Source organism: Castor canadensis, chromosome 4 (genome assembly GCF_047511655.1).
Source record: "Castor canadensis chromosome 4, mCasCan1.hap1v2, whole genome shotgun sequence".
Taxonomy (NCBI): Eukaryota; Metazoa; Chordata; class Mammalia; order Rodentia; family Castoridae; genus Castor; species Castor canadensis.
The window spans coordinates 149945500-149964205 of record NC_133389.1 but is presented as its reverse complement, the minus strand read 5'-3'; the positions used below and the strand labels follow the sequence as shown (position 1 = coordinate 149964205).

Below are 18706 nucleotides of genomic sequence, written 5' to 3'. Positions count from 1 at the left end.
TGATTGGTGAATTCAGCTGCGGCGGGGAAGTTCGAACGGAAGTCTGAGAAAGAACCAAGTTCCCCCAGCGAGAGCGGCGGCAGGTACGGCGCATGCGCAACGGCGTACCATGAGGAATTTCAGTTGATTCACACCTCAGGTGAGGTTTATCTAGTCAAAGACATAAGAGTAATTTTGTCTTGTAGAGAAATCTGTGAGAAGTCTTCTACATGCCCTGGACGAAGGGATCTTCTCATACTTTTGAGTTTCTGGAGGAGAATTAGAAGAACAGTTTTCTAAATTCATGAGAAATTTGTGGTTGGATATGAAGTCTAGCGCATCCATGGTTGACAGAAGGGAGCAGGGCACATGGTTTAGGACAGGAAGATGAGGGTAAGGTATGACTTATTAACACATTTGCTGTGGGTGGTGTTTGTAGCCAAGGGGACTTGCTATTTTAGGGTTTTCACAATTTGGGAAAGTATAGGAAAATCACAGGTATCCAACAACTGTCTTATAGATTTGCAGGATTTGGTAACATATATACAAAAGACAGGGAAAGAAGGGGTGGATTCATTTAAGGAAAGATACTGTAAAGAATCTTCTGGGAGAGGATGTTAGAATTATAGAAATCAGAGCCAACATTTAGTGTTTACTATGGACTGGGAACCTAAGCTTTTTATATATAACTGTTATGAGTCATATGTATGTGTTTAAAGCCCATGTACTATTTTCTTTGTTGCACAGCTAACAAATAGCTTGGAATGGGAACTCAAATGAGCAAATAAAATATAATTTCCTTATATATTTTTTAGTCATAAAGGCATAATATGCCAATCTACTCTGATCTAAATTACTGAATTCCATCTGACATCATAATTGTGTAACCAATAAAATTACTCAATTACTATTACTAAGTATACCTGCTGCTTTCTAAAAATAACTGGTTAAAAAGAAGTAGATGTTAATTGTACAAAAATGAGTATATAATCACATTAAGGTAACTTGCCTTCACTTTTGTTTTGCAAATTGCATTCATGTTACTTTTCCTCACTAGGAAAGGATTGCTAAAATTTAATCTAAGTCCAAGCATGGACATGTATTGTTAATGCAGTTTTTAATTTTTTTGTTCTTGTTTTTTCTGGTTGCCTTTTTAATTAAATCTCTGTATTGAAGGGGCAGGGAGTTCTTGTGCTTAGAAAGAAAATTAACTGTAGCAAGTACTAAATACTACAAAGTTCTCTCAGTATCTCTAATATAATTGAAGTCTTTGAGAAATGCAAATAAATATTTAAAGGGCAGAGTATAAAGACACAGACTAAAGTAAGCAGAATTTTTTCCCATGTCAACAATTTGTTCAACCATACAGGAGACAATTCCCAGAAAAGTCATAGCTTTTTCAATTTATTGTTTTAGGTATGTATGTATGTATAATATATCACTGACATTGCAATTCCTTCTCATAGATCCCCTTGATATTATTGTACTATTTTCTCCTCCATCTTCTCTTCTTCCCAGAGACCATTGTTAATCTCTACTTTTCCAGAAACCCTGGCACAGATAGACCACTACTCCCCCCACTTTATTCTCTCCCATAGCTGGGCTTTCCATCCCAGCAAGAGGTCTTGCATGTACAAACTTACTGTAACCAGTTGTCTGTTTTTCCCCCTCTTCTAACTGATAGGGATCTGCACAGGGATTTTATTGTTTATACTGTCCAAAAGGCTACAGCTCAAGTCTGGCTTCTTGACGGTTCTCAAGGTCTTCTGCTGGACTCTTAGAACTTTTGTTGTGCTACTCTATAATATAGAAAGGTTGCAAAATTTGGAAGAGATCTAAGAAAGATTAATTTACATTGGAAAGCACAACATTAAAAGCACAAATTCCAGTATCTACAGAGGCCAGGTCTATACCATAAATGGTAACACTGACCATATGTAATAAAACAGGAAGGGATAAAGACTAGCAAACTAAAGGGTTATGTCATATTTGAAGAAAGAAGTCACTGTTCAACACTAGCCAGTTGTAAAATGAAGGCAACATTCTGACAATGCTTCAAAATTTTCAAGAGAAATCAGATACACTGAATTTGTCTTTTACCAACTTATAAATATTGATAGCTAATTAAACTTGTTTATAAAACATATCAAAGTTAATGCATGCATAACTTTGAAATTTGAGCTATGGGCTACAAATGTGCAACTTATACTAAAAGGTAAAAGTGTATGGATACAGGAAAGCAGAGGACAAAAACCCTTAAATATGGCTTTGTGTAAGAGACTGAGAGAAAAGAATGGGCTGGTGGATTTTTAAGTTCTTCCATGGGATTTGAATTGGATGTTGATATTCTTTGAGAGATTCCACCAAGTTTTTTTTTTTCAATTATTCTTGGATTTGAATGGTGTTTTCTGTGTGTGTGTGTGTGTGTGTGTGTGTGTATTAATAAGCCTGTGTGCTAAAACTGGTATTTGAGGGGAACAAACTTCAAATGATATATGCAACTCTAGTATATAAATTTGCCCCCAACATTCTTTTTTTTTTTTTCATTTTTCTTTTATTATTCATATGTGCATACAAGGCTTGGGTCATTTCTCCCCCCTGCCCCCACCCCCTCCCTTACCACCCACTCCACCCCCTCCCTCTCCCCCCCTCAATACCCAGCAGAAACTATTTTGCCCTTATTTCTAATTTTGTTGTAGAGAGAGTATAAGCAATAATAGGAAGGAACAAGGGTTTTTGCTGGTTGAGATAAGGATAGCTATACAGGGCATTGACTCACATTGATTTCCTGTGCGTGGGTGTTACCTTCTAGGTTAATTCTTTTTGATCTAACCTTTCCTCTAGTACCTGTTCCCCTTTTCCTATTGGCCTCAGTTGCTTTAAGGTATCTGCTTTAGTTTCTCTGCGTTAAGGGCAACAAATGCTAGCTAGTTTTTTAGGTGTCTTACCTATCCTCACCCCTCCCTTGTGTGCTCTCGCTTTTATCATGTGCTCATAGTCCAATCCCCTTGTTGTGTTTGCCCTTGATCTAATGTTCACATATGAGGGAGAACATACGATTTTTGGTTTTTTGAGCCAGGCTAACCTCACTCAGAATGATGTTCTCCAATTCCATCCATTTACCAGCGAATGATAACATTTCGTTCTTCTTCATGGCTGCATAAAATTCCATTGTGTATAGATACCACATTTTTTTAATCCATTCGTCAGTGGTGGGGCATCTTGGCTGTTTCCATAACTTGGCTATTGTGAATAGTGCCGCAATAAACATGGATGTGCAGGTGCCTCTGGAGTAACAGTCTTTTGGGTATATCCCCAAGAGTGGTATTGCTGGATCAAATGGTAGATCGATGTCCAGCTTTTTAAGTAGCCTCCAAATTTTTTTCCAGAGTGGTTGTACTAGTCTACATTCCCACCAACAGTGTAAGAGGGTTCCTTTTTCCCCGCATCCTCGCCAACACCTGTTGTTGGTGGTGTTGCTGATGATGGCTATTCTAACAGGGGTGAGGTGGAATCTTAGTGTGGTTTTAATTTGCATTTCCTTTATTGCTAGAGATGGTGAGCATTTTTTCATGTGTTTTCTGGCCATTTGAATTTCTTCTTTTGAGAAAGTTCTGTTTAGTTCACGTGCCCATTTCTTTATTGGTTCATTAGTTTTGGGAGAATTTAGTTTTTTAAGCTCCCTGTATATTCTGGTTACCAGTCCTTTGTCTGATGTATAGTTGGCAAATATTTTCTCCCACTCTGTGGGTGTTCTCTTCAGTTTAGAGACCATTTCTTTTGATGAACAGAAGCTTTTTAGTTTTATGAGGTCCCATTTATCTATGCTATCTCTTAGTTGCTGTGCTGCTGGGGTTTCATTGAGAAAGTTCTTACCTATACCTACTAACTCCACAGTATTTCCTACTCTTTCTTGTATCAACTTAAGAGTTTGGGGTTTGATATTAAGATCCTTGATCCATTTTGAGTTAATCTTGGTATAGGGTGATATACATGGATCTAGTTTCAGTTTTTTGCAGACTGCTAACCAGTTTTCCCAGCAGTTTTTGTTGAAGAGGCTGCTATTTCTCCATCGTACATTTTTAGCTCCTTTGTCAAAGATAAGTTGCTTATAGTTGTGTGGCTTCATATCTGGGTCCTCTATTCTGTTCCACTGGTCTTCATGTCTGTTTTTGTGCCAGTACCATGCTGTTTTTATTGTTATTGCTTTGTAATATAGTTTGAAGTCAGGTATTGTGATACCTCCTGCATTGTTCTTTTGACTGAGTATTGCCTTGGCTATTCGTGGCCTCTTGTGTTTCCATATAAATTTAACAGTAGATTTTTCAATCTCTTTAATGAATGTCATTGGAATTTTGATGGGAATTGCATTAAACATGTAGATTACTTTGGGGAGTATCGACATTTTTACTACATTGATTCTACCAATCCATGAGCATGGGAGATCTCTCCACTTTCTATAGTCTTCCTCAATCTCTTTCTTCAGAAGTGTATAGTTTTCCTTGTAGAGGTCTTTCACATCTTTTGTTAGGTTTACACCTAGGTATTTGATTTTGTTTGAGGCTATTGTAAATGGAATTGTTTTCATACATTCTTTTTCCGTTTGCTCATTGTTAGTGTATAGAAATGCTAATGATTTTTCTATGTTGATTTTATATCCTGCTACCTTGCTATAGCTATTGATGATGTCTAGAAGCTTCTGAATAGAGTTTTTTGGGTCTTTAAGGTATAGGATCATGTCATCTGCAAATAGGGATATTTTGACAGTTTCTTTACCTATTTGTATTCCTTTTATTCCTTCTTCTTGCCTAATTGCTCTGGCTAGGAATTCCAGTACTATGTTAAATAGGAGTGGAGATAGTGGGCATCCTTGTCTGGTTCCTGATTTTAGAGGGAATGGTTTTATTTTTTCTCCATTAAGTATAATGCTGGCTGTAGGTTTGTCATATATAGCTTTTATAATGTTGAGGAACTTTCCTTCTATTCCTAGTTTTCTTAGAGCTTTTATCATGAAATGATGTTGGATCTTATCAAAGGCTTTTTCTGCATCTATTGAGATGATCAAGTGGTTTTTGTCTTTGCTTCTGTTAATGTGGTTTATTACGTTTATTGATTTTCGTATGTTGAACCACCCCTGCATCCCTGGGATGAAGCCTACTTGGTCGTGGTGAATAATCTTTTTGATGTGTTGCTGAATTCGGTTTGCGATTATTTTGTTGAGGATTTTTGCATCAATGTTCATTAAGGAGATTGGCCTATAGTTCTCCTTTTTGGAGGTGTCTTTGCCTGGTTTTGGGATAAGTGTAATACTGGCTTCATAAAATGTGTTTGGCAGTTTTCCTTCCCTTTCTATTTCGTGGAACAGTTTAAGGAGGGTTGGTATCAGTTCTTCTTTAAAGGTCTGATAGAATTCAGCAGAGACCAACATTCTTGATGACACAAAATTATAGAAAAAAATCATTTAGGAATTTAAAAGCTTATTTTTTGGCTAGTTTCACTAGCTAGGTGATACCTTTTACACTGTTCCTGAAGAATTTTATTTAAACACACGTGGAGAATCGCAGTTCAAAGCCAGTTCTTGAAACCCTAACTCAAAAATACCCAACACAAAAGAAAAGGGCTGAGTGTGGTTCAAGTGGTAGAGTGCCTGCCTAGGAAGCATGAGGCCCTGAGTTCAAACCTCAGTACTGCCAAAAAAAAAAAAAAAGTGTAAGAAAAATAAGAATCGATTAAAAATTAATCCTCAATGAAATATTAGCAGGCCAAATCCAGTAACATATAAAAAGAGTTACACACCAGGAAAAAGTGGAATTTTTTTCCAGGAGTATAAAGTTGATTTATATATCAGAAAATTAGCATTTATATCCACGGCATAAAAACTAAAAATGGTATAGTCATCTTAGTAGACATAGAAAAGGTGTTTGACAAAATCCAGCACCTTTTCATGATAAAAACACTCAAAAACCTAGAAATAGAGGGGAATTTCTTCACCCTAATGCTAGGTGTTATGAAAAACATAGAACTAAAATCATACTTTATGGTTAAAAGACTGAATAATTTCACCCTAAATCAGGAACAAGATAAAGATGTCTTCTGTTGCCACTTCTAATTAACATCCTAATAGAAATTCTAGGACAATTAGGGAAGAAAAACAAATGAAAGACATCCAGACTGGAAATGGAAAGACATTCAATGATCATGGATCAGAAGACAATGTAATTAAGATTGCATTTCTCTCCAAATTGATCTGTAGATTCAACACAATCCATATCAAAATCCCAGCTGTCTTGTTTTGCAAAAATGTTCAAAAAGAAAAAAAATATTTCTGTATTAGCCAAAGCTTTGTATAGGACAATAAAAGCAAAGCAGTCAAAAAGAAAAATAGCCAAATTGTAGTTCATCCAAATTAGAAAACAAAACAAAACACAGTAACAGAAAAACTTGAGCTGGAGGCATACCTCAAGTGGAAGAGCACCTGCCCAGCAACCTCAAGACCCTGAGTTCAAACTCCAGTACTGACAAAACAAAACAAACTTTTGTCATTAAGAGACAGTGAAAAGACAGCTCAGGGATTGAAAGAAAATACTTTTTTTGAAAATCCCATATCTGATAAGGAACTTGCATTCAAAATATATAATGGAATTCTTGCTACTCAATAATTAAGACACCCCAAGTTTTAAAATGAGCAAAGATCTGAATAGTCATTTCACAGAAGATCTCAAAAGGACAAAAAGCCCATGAGAAGATGCTCAGCATCACTACCTTTACAGAAATGCGAATCAAAATCACAAGTACCATTTCATATTCATTAGGATGGCTATAATAATAGAAGACAAATAATAAGTGTTGATAATGGGGTAGAGAAGCTGGATCCCTAATGCATTGCTGGTAAGAATGGTATAGCTGCTATTGAGCTGGCAGTTTCACCTGTAGGTATATATTCAAGAGAAATGAAAACATAAATCCACACAGCAAATTGGTCACAAATATTTATAGAACTTAAATGAACAATCTATGAACAATCTATTCCAAAGAAATATATGCCACTATACTTAATAGTTTAACCTGTGGAAACTAAGGACAAAGTTCTTGAGAGCAGCCACAGAAAAGTAACACCTTCCTTACTGGAGAAAAACAATCAAATGACAGCTAATTTCTAATCAGAAACCATGGCGGCCAGAAGGAAGTAGCATATATTTTTTAAGTGCCAAAAGAAAAGAACCATCAACCCAGAATCTTGTACCAAGTGAAACGACCCTTCAATAAAGAGGGTGGAAAGCAAATGCTGGAGTAACCCACAGGAAGCAGAAAAAGAAGTCAGCTGGTGGGATGGGAGGACAAAGACAAAACAAAATTTAAAATGGCAGACTGAAGCCCTAAGAATGATATGAGCAAATAGAAAAAGACTTATCATGAAAACATTAAACAAAGGAAAGCAGAAGCAGCTTTATCAACACCAGGTAAAGTAGACTTTACTGCAAAGAAAATTATTATTCTGCAGGATGTTTCTATTAAGAGAAACTGGGTAAAGGGTACATGGGTTTCTCTGTATTGTTTCTACAACTGTACATAAATCTATAGTTACTTGTACATAATCTATAGTTACATTTCATTAGGCATAGTTTTTATTTTCTAAATTACTGCAAGCAACAGTTTGTGATAGTTTTTCCTGTTGCAAAGCATTTTAAGCATTCTGTAACAATTTTAGAGTTGACGCGGTATCCCATCCTGCCACTAGTGTTGTTAGTGTTTTGCCTTTGCTCATTCTAATGTGTGTGATGGTATTCTCATTGTTTTGTTTTATCATTCCTTGGTGATATATGAGGTTGAGGATCTTTTCATATGCTTGTTACCATGTGAATATCTGCTTTGGTGAGGAGTCTGCTCAGATCATTTGTCCCTTTTTAAATTGGGCTGTGTGTTTTCTTATTGTTTAGTTTTAAGAGTCCTTTATACATTTTGGATACCAGTCCTTTACCAGAACTGCATTTTGCAGAAATGTTCTCAGTCTATGGTTTATCTTTTCACTCTTTTAGCATCTTTCATAAAGGAGGTTTTAACTTTAGTTATGTCAAACTACCAATTTCTCTCTCATCTTTCATGGATTGTGCTTTGGGTATTGTATTTAAAAGTGTATCAACAAACCAAAGGTAACCTAGATATTCTTTTATTATAAATTCCTAGAATTTATAATTTTTGCATTTTACATTTAGGCCTGTTAAATGCCCCATATTATGAATTTGTCTGTTCTTTATAATGTCATTAATTCAGCACTCTTCCACATTTCCTGTAAATTATAAGGAAACCCTATATATTCTATTATGTTCATATGACATATTGAAATATAGACCTTTTTAAAGGTGTTTTGGTTAATTTTGTGTGAAATTGATTGAACCACAGGTGTACCGTTAAACAACTTTTGGGGTTTGTCTGTGAGAGTGTTTCTGGATGAGATTAACATTTGTATCAGTAGATTTGATAAAAATATATTACTCTCCTCAATATAGTTGAGCCTCATCCAATCTTTTGAAGGACTAAATAGAACAAAAAGGCTGGAAAAGGGAGAAATCACTCTCTCTGCCTGTTTTTAAACTGGGACATTTTTATTCTGCCTTCAGACTTGGAAATGGGGTGGAACTTACATCATTGGCCATCTTGTCTTTCCAGCCATCAGACTCAGGCCAAAACTATATGCCATTTTTCTTTCCTGTATTCTACAGATTGCTAACTATAGATCTTGGGATTTCTCAGCCTCTATAATTGTGTGTGCCAATTCCTTATAATAAAATGTCTCTGTCTCTGTCTCTCTTCCTCTGTGTGTGTGTGTGTGTGTGTGTGTGTGTGTGTGTGTCCTATTGGTTCTGTTTCTCTGGAGAACCCTACTACAAAAGATTATTGTTTTTTATTCATTTATTAAGTAATGGTCTGCCATTTGGATATAATATGCCACCTAATCATTTTTGCCTTCCTTTCTATAGCTTTGTGTGTATATATACACACACACAAAACTACATATATATATATATATATATATATATATAGTTTTTCAATAGATGTAACAACCCGGTGTATATCTGCCATATATACAATGAAAGTCAGTTTATCTTGCCAAATCAGATAAATGTTTCAAGAATGACAATAATGTTCTTTACTTATCCAATGGAGAAATGTGAAGACTCTGAAGGTTAAATTTTGATCTATAGTTTTCCAGTTTCTCTAAAAAAAAGGTATCTGTTGGTTCTTTATTTTTCAACATCTGATTTATGAATGAATTAAACATAATTTGATGGTGATATAAAGTAGTCAAGATATCAAATTCTCTACACCTGGGGATTCACCTAAACAGTTTCTCATGCCAATTTAAAGAGGTAGCTTTTCCTGTTCCAGTGTATAAGCTGCTATGCCCATCTTTCTCCTCATTACCAACAGCTATCTTGCCAGGAAAGCCTCTGCTGCCAAAGGAACTACCCAAAGAGCTTCTGCCTTATTGTCAAGGCTGTAATGCTACTAGAAGATTAAAAAACAAACAAAAAGCCTTGCTCACACTGCTAAGACTGGAGAAATGTGCTTCCAAAGTAGAAGGTAGAATTCATTGTTTCTTAGAAACAATGTTAAAAGATAAGTACATAGGTACATCCTATGTTAAATGGTTCCTTTAATGGTGTATTCTAGGAACATAAGACTATGGCCCTCTATTACAAGTTCTTTAAACAACCCCCCCCCTTTTTTTTTTCCTTTGTGGTACTAGGGATTAAACACAGGGCTTTGCACATGCTAGGCAAGAGTTCTACCACTGAGCTACATCCCTACCCCACAAATTTCTCTGAAAAAACTTTTGAAAATTAAGTGAGAGGCTATAACACACACACACACACATACACACACACACACTGGTGCACAAGGAGTGGTGAACCTTTCACCATAGAAAGAAGGAATTTTTTATTGCTGACATTATTTAGAATTGATGTCACATTATGATAATGACTTTAAAAGGCAGACCATTTTTTGTTTGTTTTTTAATTTTCTTGCAGATAATGTACCTCCGGTTAGCTGCTCCCAGAACTGATGCTTCACCCTGCTCTCCACCCCACTGCTTGATACACCACTGCTTCTCTGTTACTGGGAAGGAGAAATCTGAGTTGCCTGTGAAGCAAGGAAGAATATGAAAGGAAAAGAACCTGGGTATGAATTTGTGTTCTCTTATTCTAGCAACAAAGTGATGTATGGTTTCAGTTTTCCCATTATATAATTAAAACATCTATTTTTGTGAGGATCAAATAATGTAATTTCAAGCATCAGTACTTACCAAATACTCTTAACCAAGATTAATTCTCTCCTATAAAAATCGTGTTCATATTTTCTAGTAGCCTAGGAATTTTTAGAATATATTTGCTTGTTTAGGGAATTTCCAATCTTGAACAATGAGTACCCGTTCTCCATGGTTTTCAGACGTTCAAGCAGACCTTGACCTTGGCTTCACATTTGACAACCTGCAGAAGATGTTGATTTGAAAGTTAGTGGCTTGAGGGAGGAAGGATTCTGCTTGGAAACCAATTTACTGATAAAGGTATGTGACATTTGGGGTGCCATTTCTTATAAGGGTCAATTCCTAGTGCAGCAGTGGCCTTGCTGGGCAGCAGGAGTAGCAGCAGTTACATTTAATGTAGGTGGGGACAGTGACAGTGACTTTCTCACTGGGCCAGTAGTTTTAAGCTTTATTCCTGGAGCTTAATTCCTTGTGTTGTCCTTTAGCCTCCTAGTGATTTTCTGAGTTTTCTCATCTTTTAATAAACTTCTGTTCACTCAGTCAGAATCAGATTCTGTTATGTATTGTTACCTTAATAGGCTAAGAAAATATCATCTGAAACAAAGGAATGTAATGCTGGAACACAAACCCTAGGAAAGTTTAGTGGAGACTGAAGGATGTAGTTTAAAGGAAATTATATACAATATGAGAATACTTGTCCAAGTTTATGTTTCTCTATTACTGTTAGGAATAGTTAAGAGACCTTAGACTTTCATGTTTCTCATGAAACTGGTTTTTAAAACCAGTTTATAAAAAAAAATGTCTAATCCCTGGATATTGATTCTGCACAGCAGTCCCAAGTAAGTTTATCAATTCAAGTCAAAGCCAGAATCAAACTAAATCAGGCATTGTATGGCCTATTAAATTTCTGGGGCTCAACTCAGCTCCCCTGATCTCTTAGCACCAGCAACAGAGTGGCAGCTCTCGCTCACTGCAGTGGGGAAATAACAAAGCAAGAGCAAAATTGCTGTTGCAAAATGAAGCACATCACCACATTTCCATCTAATGCATTATACTTCATGCGTCTCCCAGGAGCCAGAAAAACCCAGCGAAGGCTTTAAAAGTGAATCCAGATGTCAGCCATCACCATCACAGTGCTTTAATTATCAAAAAACAAAGAAATAACTCCTTAGGTACATTCCAAGCAGGTGTTCTTTCCCAGAAAACAGAATAGCTGAAGAAACATCTGTGGCATTATATCTGCTTCAAGACTAAGGAAGAAAAAAACAGAGGCTACCCAGGGGAGGGGGCATAGGAAATTCACTGCTATTGGAATTTTACAAGTATTAATCTATATAGCATAATGAGTAATTAATATTAATTACTCCATTCTACAGATGGGAAAACTGAGTGCCTTGTATCATAATCATTTCTAACCTAATTTTTGTCAGTTTTTGACAAATTCACTTCATAAAATTTATTTTACAAAGTCCTTTAAGATTGTTTTTGAAAAAAATTATATATTTTACACAACCCACTGTCATTTGAGGAAAATTAGAAAATAAATATTAGCATAAAGGATATCTTGAAACCACCTCTAATAACTGCTAAATTTTTATATTAGGGGAGATTTTAAGTCTGGACCCATAATTGGGCTTTATAGAATATGTGAGCCTCTGAAGCTAAGAGAAGAATGACAACGTGCATTTTTCTAAGATGAGGATCCATTTGTCTTTCATCAGTTTCTCAAGAGTCTATTACTTAAAAATTAAAAACTATATGCTCTGGACTTTACATATGTAACTGGATGAAGACTTATTACCACCTGTAAATCACAGCTTGAGAAGGAAGGTCGCCTTTGCCTAAAATGTTAAATGGGCCCAAACAAGTAGTAATTTCTAAAATGTAGCTTGGCATTTCTTTAAAGGGTTTATTTTCTGTTTGTTTTTTTGTACTGGACAAGAATAATAAAGAGATACTTTTGCAGCTCACATTGATGGGAAGGCCTGATACAAATAATTTTTATCTACAAGGAGCAGCAGGGTCAAAGTTGGGTGGGTGAGTAATTAAAATCTGAATATATTTGACAACAAAGGGTGAAAAGACCACTGGGAAAAAACAGCGTAAGGAGATAAATAAGGTAATGAAAGAACATGAAGTCCCTCAGATGGATAAACGACCTAGCAATAAGGCCTTTGTGACTGAACATAAGTGTAAATTAGGGGGCCATACTTGTTTGCTACTAGTAAAAAAAGAGGAAAAATATTGAGACATTCTTATTGGTGAAAAACACACAGATGGGCATGTCATTTGGTGGACTAGCACATTCATCCAACAAACTCTTAGTGAGAACTTGCAGTGTACAAAGTACTATGGATAGACACACGTAAAAGAAATAACTCTTGGCCCAAAAAATTTATAACATAATTAGGAGACTAACATGCAGAGTCACAGAGGAGGAATTATAATGTTTGTGAGGTCAAAATGGTTGAGGTACTCAGAAAGGGACATTTAAATATGGTAATCAAAATGGGTCTTATATGAGTAAGGTTGGTTATTTTCTGGTAAACCAGGAGAGAAAGGACAACACAGGAATAGGTAGCTTTTAGCTGAACATTTTGGTTTTCTGCCATTTGATAATACAAATAATATTATATACAATTATTGTATATATCTCTTTGGGCACATAAATATAACTAAGAGAAAGGTTTCTCATTAAATTCTAGTTATAGACCTCCTTTGAAACAATCAACACTACTTGGAAATATTTTGTTTAATATTATTTTAAGCTTATAAGTAAGTATAGTTTCCTACTTTCAGTTATTTTATACCTTCTCTCCCTCTCAACTGATGACAATATCTCATTTCATTTGAGAAGATATTATTTTCACACCTCCATTTATAAACCTAATCATGTGTGCCATTTTTAATTCCCACCCCTAACAAAGGAGATAATCTTCCTTGCACCATTTATATTCTTTTTCCTATTTCTACCCTCCCTTTTTAAAAAAAATTAGCATATATTACTTGTACAGGGGAGTTTCATTGTGATATTTACATATGTGCTTATAATGTATCTTAATTAGATTTATCTCTCCATTGTTCTCCCTCATCCTCCCTCCCCTTCTTAGAACAAATGCAGCAGTTTTCATTATTCAATTTTCATGTATGTTCACTCTCTCCATTTCCCTTCCTCCCTCCCACTGGTACCCTCCCCCAGGCAAGAAATATTTTACTTTCCTATTCTTCATTTCTTAAAGTGTATATTGATTGTTCAAGAGTGTTTCACCTTGGTATTTCACACATGTATATATCATATTTAACTAGATTAACCCCCTTACTCTTTCTCTATCACTTACTCCATTCAATAGCCCATAATGCATTTTGTTAAACTATCATCATACACAAATGTACTATTTTTCAATATTATTCACACTTTATCATTCTGTCCCCATAGTCTCTTGCTGTCTGTCTATATGTATACATATGCACATATATATGTGTAAACATATGATCATGTATGTATTTATGTATACACTTATCTTATAGGTCTAGCTTCCACATATGAGGGAAAGCATGCTCTCTCTGTCCTTTCCAAGCCTGGCTTACATCACTTAAACATGATGATCTCAAATTCCATTCATTTATCTGCAAACAACATAATTTCATTCTCCTTTATGGTTAAGTAACACTCTTGTGTATATATACCACCTTTTCTTAATCTGTTCATCGGCTGTAGGGCATCTGGGCTGTTTCCAAAGCTTGGCTATTGTGAATAGTGCTGCAATATACATGGGTTTACAAGTGAGTCTGCTGTGTCCTGGCTTACCTTCTTTTGAGTATATGACTAGGAGTAGTATCGCTGGATCATATTATAAGTCTGTTTTTAGTTTCTTGATAAGCCTCCATACTGTTTTCCATAGTGGTTGCACTAATTCCCACCAACAGTGTATATGGGTTCTTTTTCCCCCACATCCTCACCATTTGTTGTTGATTGTGTTATCGATGATAGCAATTCTGACGGAGCAAGATAAAATCTCATTAATAACCAGAATATACAGGCAGCTCAAAAAACTAACTTGACAAAGAATTAACAATTCACTGTATAAATGGGCAAATGAACTAAACAGACAATTCTCATAAGAAGAAGTACAAATGCCAATAAACACATGAAGAAATGCTCAGCATCCTTGGCCAAGAAGGAAATGCAAGCCAAAGCCACATTTACATTTCACCTTACTCCAATCAGAATGTGCAAGGATTTAATCTTTTCAATTACCTCTCCACTGTCTTATATTACCACTCTCTCCTGTCCCCAACTAAATATCTACCATCACTTGTCTGAATCTCTTCCCTGTAAAACTTCTAAAAACTTAACTTTCTCACTTATTGATTCCTTGAGTCAGTCTAGTCATGTTTCTATACTCATCACTCCAAAGACACTGTTCTTGTCAGAGTCACTCCTCTTTACACATTTTCTTCTAAAATAATCTCATTCATTTCTGATGCTTTAATTCCCATTTATAGACTGATGATTCTCAAGTTTATATCTCTAGCCCAGAACTTCCTTTATATATTCCACTGTTTAGATGGAGTTGTATCATGCGAGAATTTAATTTATTGATGACTTTGAGCCCTCTCCCTAATATAAAATTTAATTTTATTTTACCTGATATACTTAGGTATCCCACAGATACCGAATATGTCCAAAATAGATATGCTCATTTTTCCTTTAAACTTGACGCTCCTGCCTCCAATGTTTTGTTTCTCAACCACTCCAATCTCCCCCAAATTCTGGTTACCAAACCCATAAATCTCAGTGTGATATGTATGTGAAATAAAATCCATACTTCTAACCATGGCCTAAGCATTAGATAACCCATAGGCTGTCTATACTTCCAATGTCACCTTTTCTACTTTCCCTTTTGCTTCTGGTATTGTAGTCATTTTTTCGTTAATTTCTTAATACACTCCAACTTTTAAAATTTCAGGGATTTTGCTTTTCCCTGCCTTGTTCACTATTTTTTCTGGTTATTCCTTCCTTTTTTTCAGGACTCAGCTTATACTTCTTATAGGAGTGTCTTCCCTGATTTTTCTGTTTCAGTTAAGCTGTTGTCTTCCCAGTATTCTTAGCTTAGCTGCCTGTGGAGTTTAACTAGAACCTAATTATTGATCTAGAACCAAAAAGAGAAGGGACTAGGGAAGAATGCATATAACATAGGTAAATTGGGGAACAGATGGATAGGAAATTGAGAGTTTTCAGTGAAATAGGAAATAGGCCAACAATTGAGAATATGAGTGGGTCTTGAGAATAGTAGAAGTTTACAGTAACTGCTTAGGATGGGAGGTGGAAGTGGAATTTTCACCAAAGGGTAAGAGGATTATCAAATACTATGAAGACTCTAGATGAGACCAGTATGAAACTTTGTCCATAAACTCAAGTCTGCAAAAAAAGAAACACATTATTTTTTAAAAAGCCAATTTAAATCCTATTCTGAACCTCAAGTTAATGAGGCTGGAAGGTTATTCATTGTCAATTAGGATTGAGACTCACTAACCGTTTACTCACAGAGATAAACAAAAGCTACAGTATCATGGATTCCCCTGTACACACCCAGATTTAAGTTACTGCTTAGTGCTGAAATAACTTTTGCTCCCAACCCTTGACCAGTAACTCTGCTGGCTGCTTGAAGAATAGAAATCTTCTGCTAGTTAGTAATCCTCTGCTTCCAGTTCAGTTTCCCTGCATGTCCTCAGATGTCTTACCATGTCTGTGTTGCTAACATTCTGGGATCTGGCAAACTCTGATTTTTCCCAGTGTAATAATTGTAATAATGTAATATTACAATTATAAAATTGTGAGTGGAGAGTCATATAGAAAGCAAAACTTAAATATTGTTCCAAGCTGGTTTGAGAATAATGGTGAAGTATAAAGTTAAATTAACTCTAATAACTTACCAGGAGATTAGCTTCAGCCTGGATAAGAGATAAGGAATCCTATTTTCCAAAAGCAGGTAATTAAATTTTGAAAATGTGTCCAGTAAAAGTTTGGAAAATATGAAATTTGACAGATGAACATGTGGTTCATCCGAGAAACTAAATTACAGAGTATCAGAGCATGAGCATAGTCTTGTCAGTTGACATAGCAAGTAGAACTCTGCTGCAATGAGTTAAAGATGGCTGCAAATTCTTTGACATTCCTCTCATTCAGAGATGATGACTAATTACTCAGTCCTTGAATTTAGACTGGACTTAATGACTTGTTGACCAATGGAATATAGTGAAAATAATGTTCTAGAATTTCTGAGACTGTAATAAATAGCCTTCTGTCTGGGCCTCTTGGAGTTCTGAAGAGTCATATAAGAAGTTTGACTACCCTGCTGGAGAGAGTACAAGGAGAGGGTCCTATAACAGGAGAAGACACCTAAATATACTCACAAATGTAGTTTTAGCCCAATAGTTAACTCACTTTACTAACCAGCCTGCTTTCAGTTACATGGTTTTTTTTTTTTTTTTTTCATTTTCGTTTCTTTCTCTTTGTCTTATCTCTTTCCCTCAAGGAAGGGAGCTCAAAAATGTCTTTCCTGCTCCAGGCAAGGTCATCATGCTCCTCTCCTTATCTTGCTGGCCACAGAAACGAAGGAACATCCAGAACACCAAGGACATCCACTACCTCAAGGGATACAACTCCCTTAACATCAGCACATGAGGAAATAAGCAGATCCAAGACCACTATTTAGCTCAAAGTCATGCCTCATCACATCATCCAGCAGTCCAACTCCTGGGTTTGCCTTTAAAAACCCATCCTCACCCTCCTGGGAATAGCATTGTAATTTTTGAGATAACAGCTCATGCAGTCCTCATTTTTGCCTGGCAAAATTAATAAATGTTTATATGGAGCAGAAGAGTCATCTATTCAGTCTCTGCTTGAATTTGTGACTTGAAAAAAATCATCGGATGTCATAAAATGTTATTTGTTGTAAGCTACTATGTTTGGAGATAATTTATTATGTAGCAATAAACGAATATAAACATTATAAGCAGAGGTTCTGATGATGCTATGGATTAGTTTATAACTTTGGGAGAATTAACCTGGAATAACATATAATCCTGACCATGGTCTCAATCTCTAACCAGTGAGCTATAAAGCAGTTTGAGATCTCTGACCTACCCTGTCTAAGATAATAACAATCTGTAATGGTGAAGTAAATCAAATTAATAATAATGGGTTAGGTTTAGGAATAAACTTTGTAATTATTGCTGTTATTTTATTATCTTAAGCATTTGAAAAGTTAGACTATCTGATGTATTAACTTGTGATTTAGATTAGAAAATTTTAAGATAATTTCATGTTAGACTTAAGATTTTAATTTGATATATATGAATTAGTTCAATTTAAATATTTAAGAGAACCTCAATCTAACACATCTCAGTTTGATTAATTAGACTTATAATAGTTACAAATCTTAGATTTTGTTGACTTAATTATAAGTCCATCCACCTTATTAGTTGTTTAAAGTGGCTTGGGTAATCATATATTTTAAATTTGTCAGTATAATTTATAATGGCTAAGATAATTTTTGTAATGGCAATTTAATGAGTTTTAATCTGTTGAATTTATGAATCAAAAAATAAATGAAAGTGCTTCATAAAGGATTTTTATCCCCTAGTAGAGTGATAATGATGAGAAAGCCTAACTATACCAGGTGTTGGGGAGGATGAAAACCATGTTGCTTGAGGAAATGTAAAATTGACAAAATTTTTTGGAATACAATTTGGCACACCCTACAATCCAGCAATTCTACTCTTAGGTATTTATTCTAGATTGATTCTTACATATATACATTGAGACATGTTCAAGAATTTTCATAGCAGTCTCACCTGTAATAGGAAAGTAAAACAAACAAAATTAGAAACAGCCCAAATATCCATCATTAGGAGTATGGATATATAAAATGTTATTTACTCAAATTTTGGAATATTACATAGCAGGTAGGATAATGATCCTAAGTGTGAACTGTATCATAATTTTTAAAGTCTACAATAAAATTAAGTAAGTTTGTTAATATCCAAATGATGTTTAATGGCTTAAGAAAAGAGCTAGTTTTACATTTACAGCTTGAGTAAATTAGATATTATTTAAAGTACTGTTCTTTTCACCTTTGAAAGCCCTATAGAACATCTGAAAACTCAACTAGTATGGTCAATACTTCTCTTTTTGGCTACCCCTTTTCCCCTCTTCACTGGTATTAAGATGCCATAATATCTTTGATGAATTTTGGCTTCTACAAAAGGTAGAGCTTGTTGAATATAAACAACTTTTGCAGGTACATATATGTTCATTTTAGAACTCTATCTTATTTTAATATCATTTATATCCAGAAGAGTTTCTTCCCTAACAAATAGTTGTTTAAAGCTTGTTTAAAATTAGTTTATTCCTGAAAGGCAGACTTTCATCTTGGCGTCTGAGTCAATGAAAAA

General features: G+C 35.2%; 1 long non-coding RNA gene and 1 other non-coding gene across 2 annotated transcripts; both read left to right on the top strand.

Annotated features, from left to right (window-relative positions):
• The first annotated feature begins 22 nt into the window (after nucleotides 1-22).
• Nucleotides 23-18467, top strand: LOC141422616 (uncharacterized). The gene is made up of 4 exons (XR_012447328.1): nucleotides 23-139; nucleotides 10011-10161; nucleotides 10429-10546; nucleotides 16786-18467. It is a non-coding gene; the product is annotated as an uncharacterized lncRNA (long non-coding RNA).
• Trnap-agg (transfer RNA proline (anticodon AGG)) lies at nucleotides 5598-5672 on the top strand. The gene has a single exon. It is a non-coding gene; the product is annotated as a tRNA-Pro (tRNA).
• Nucleotides 18468-18706: the final 239 nt, after the last annotated feature.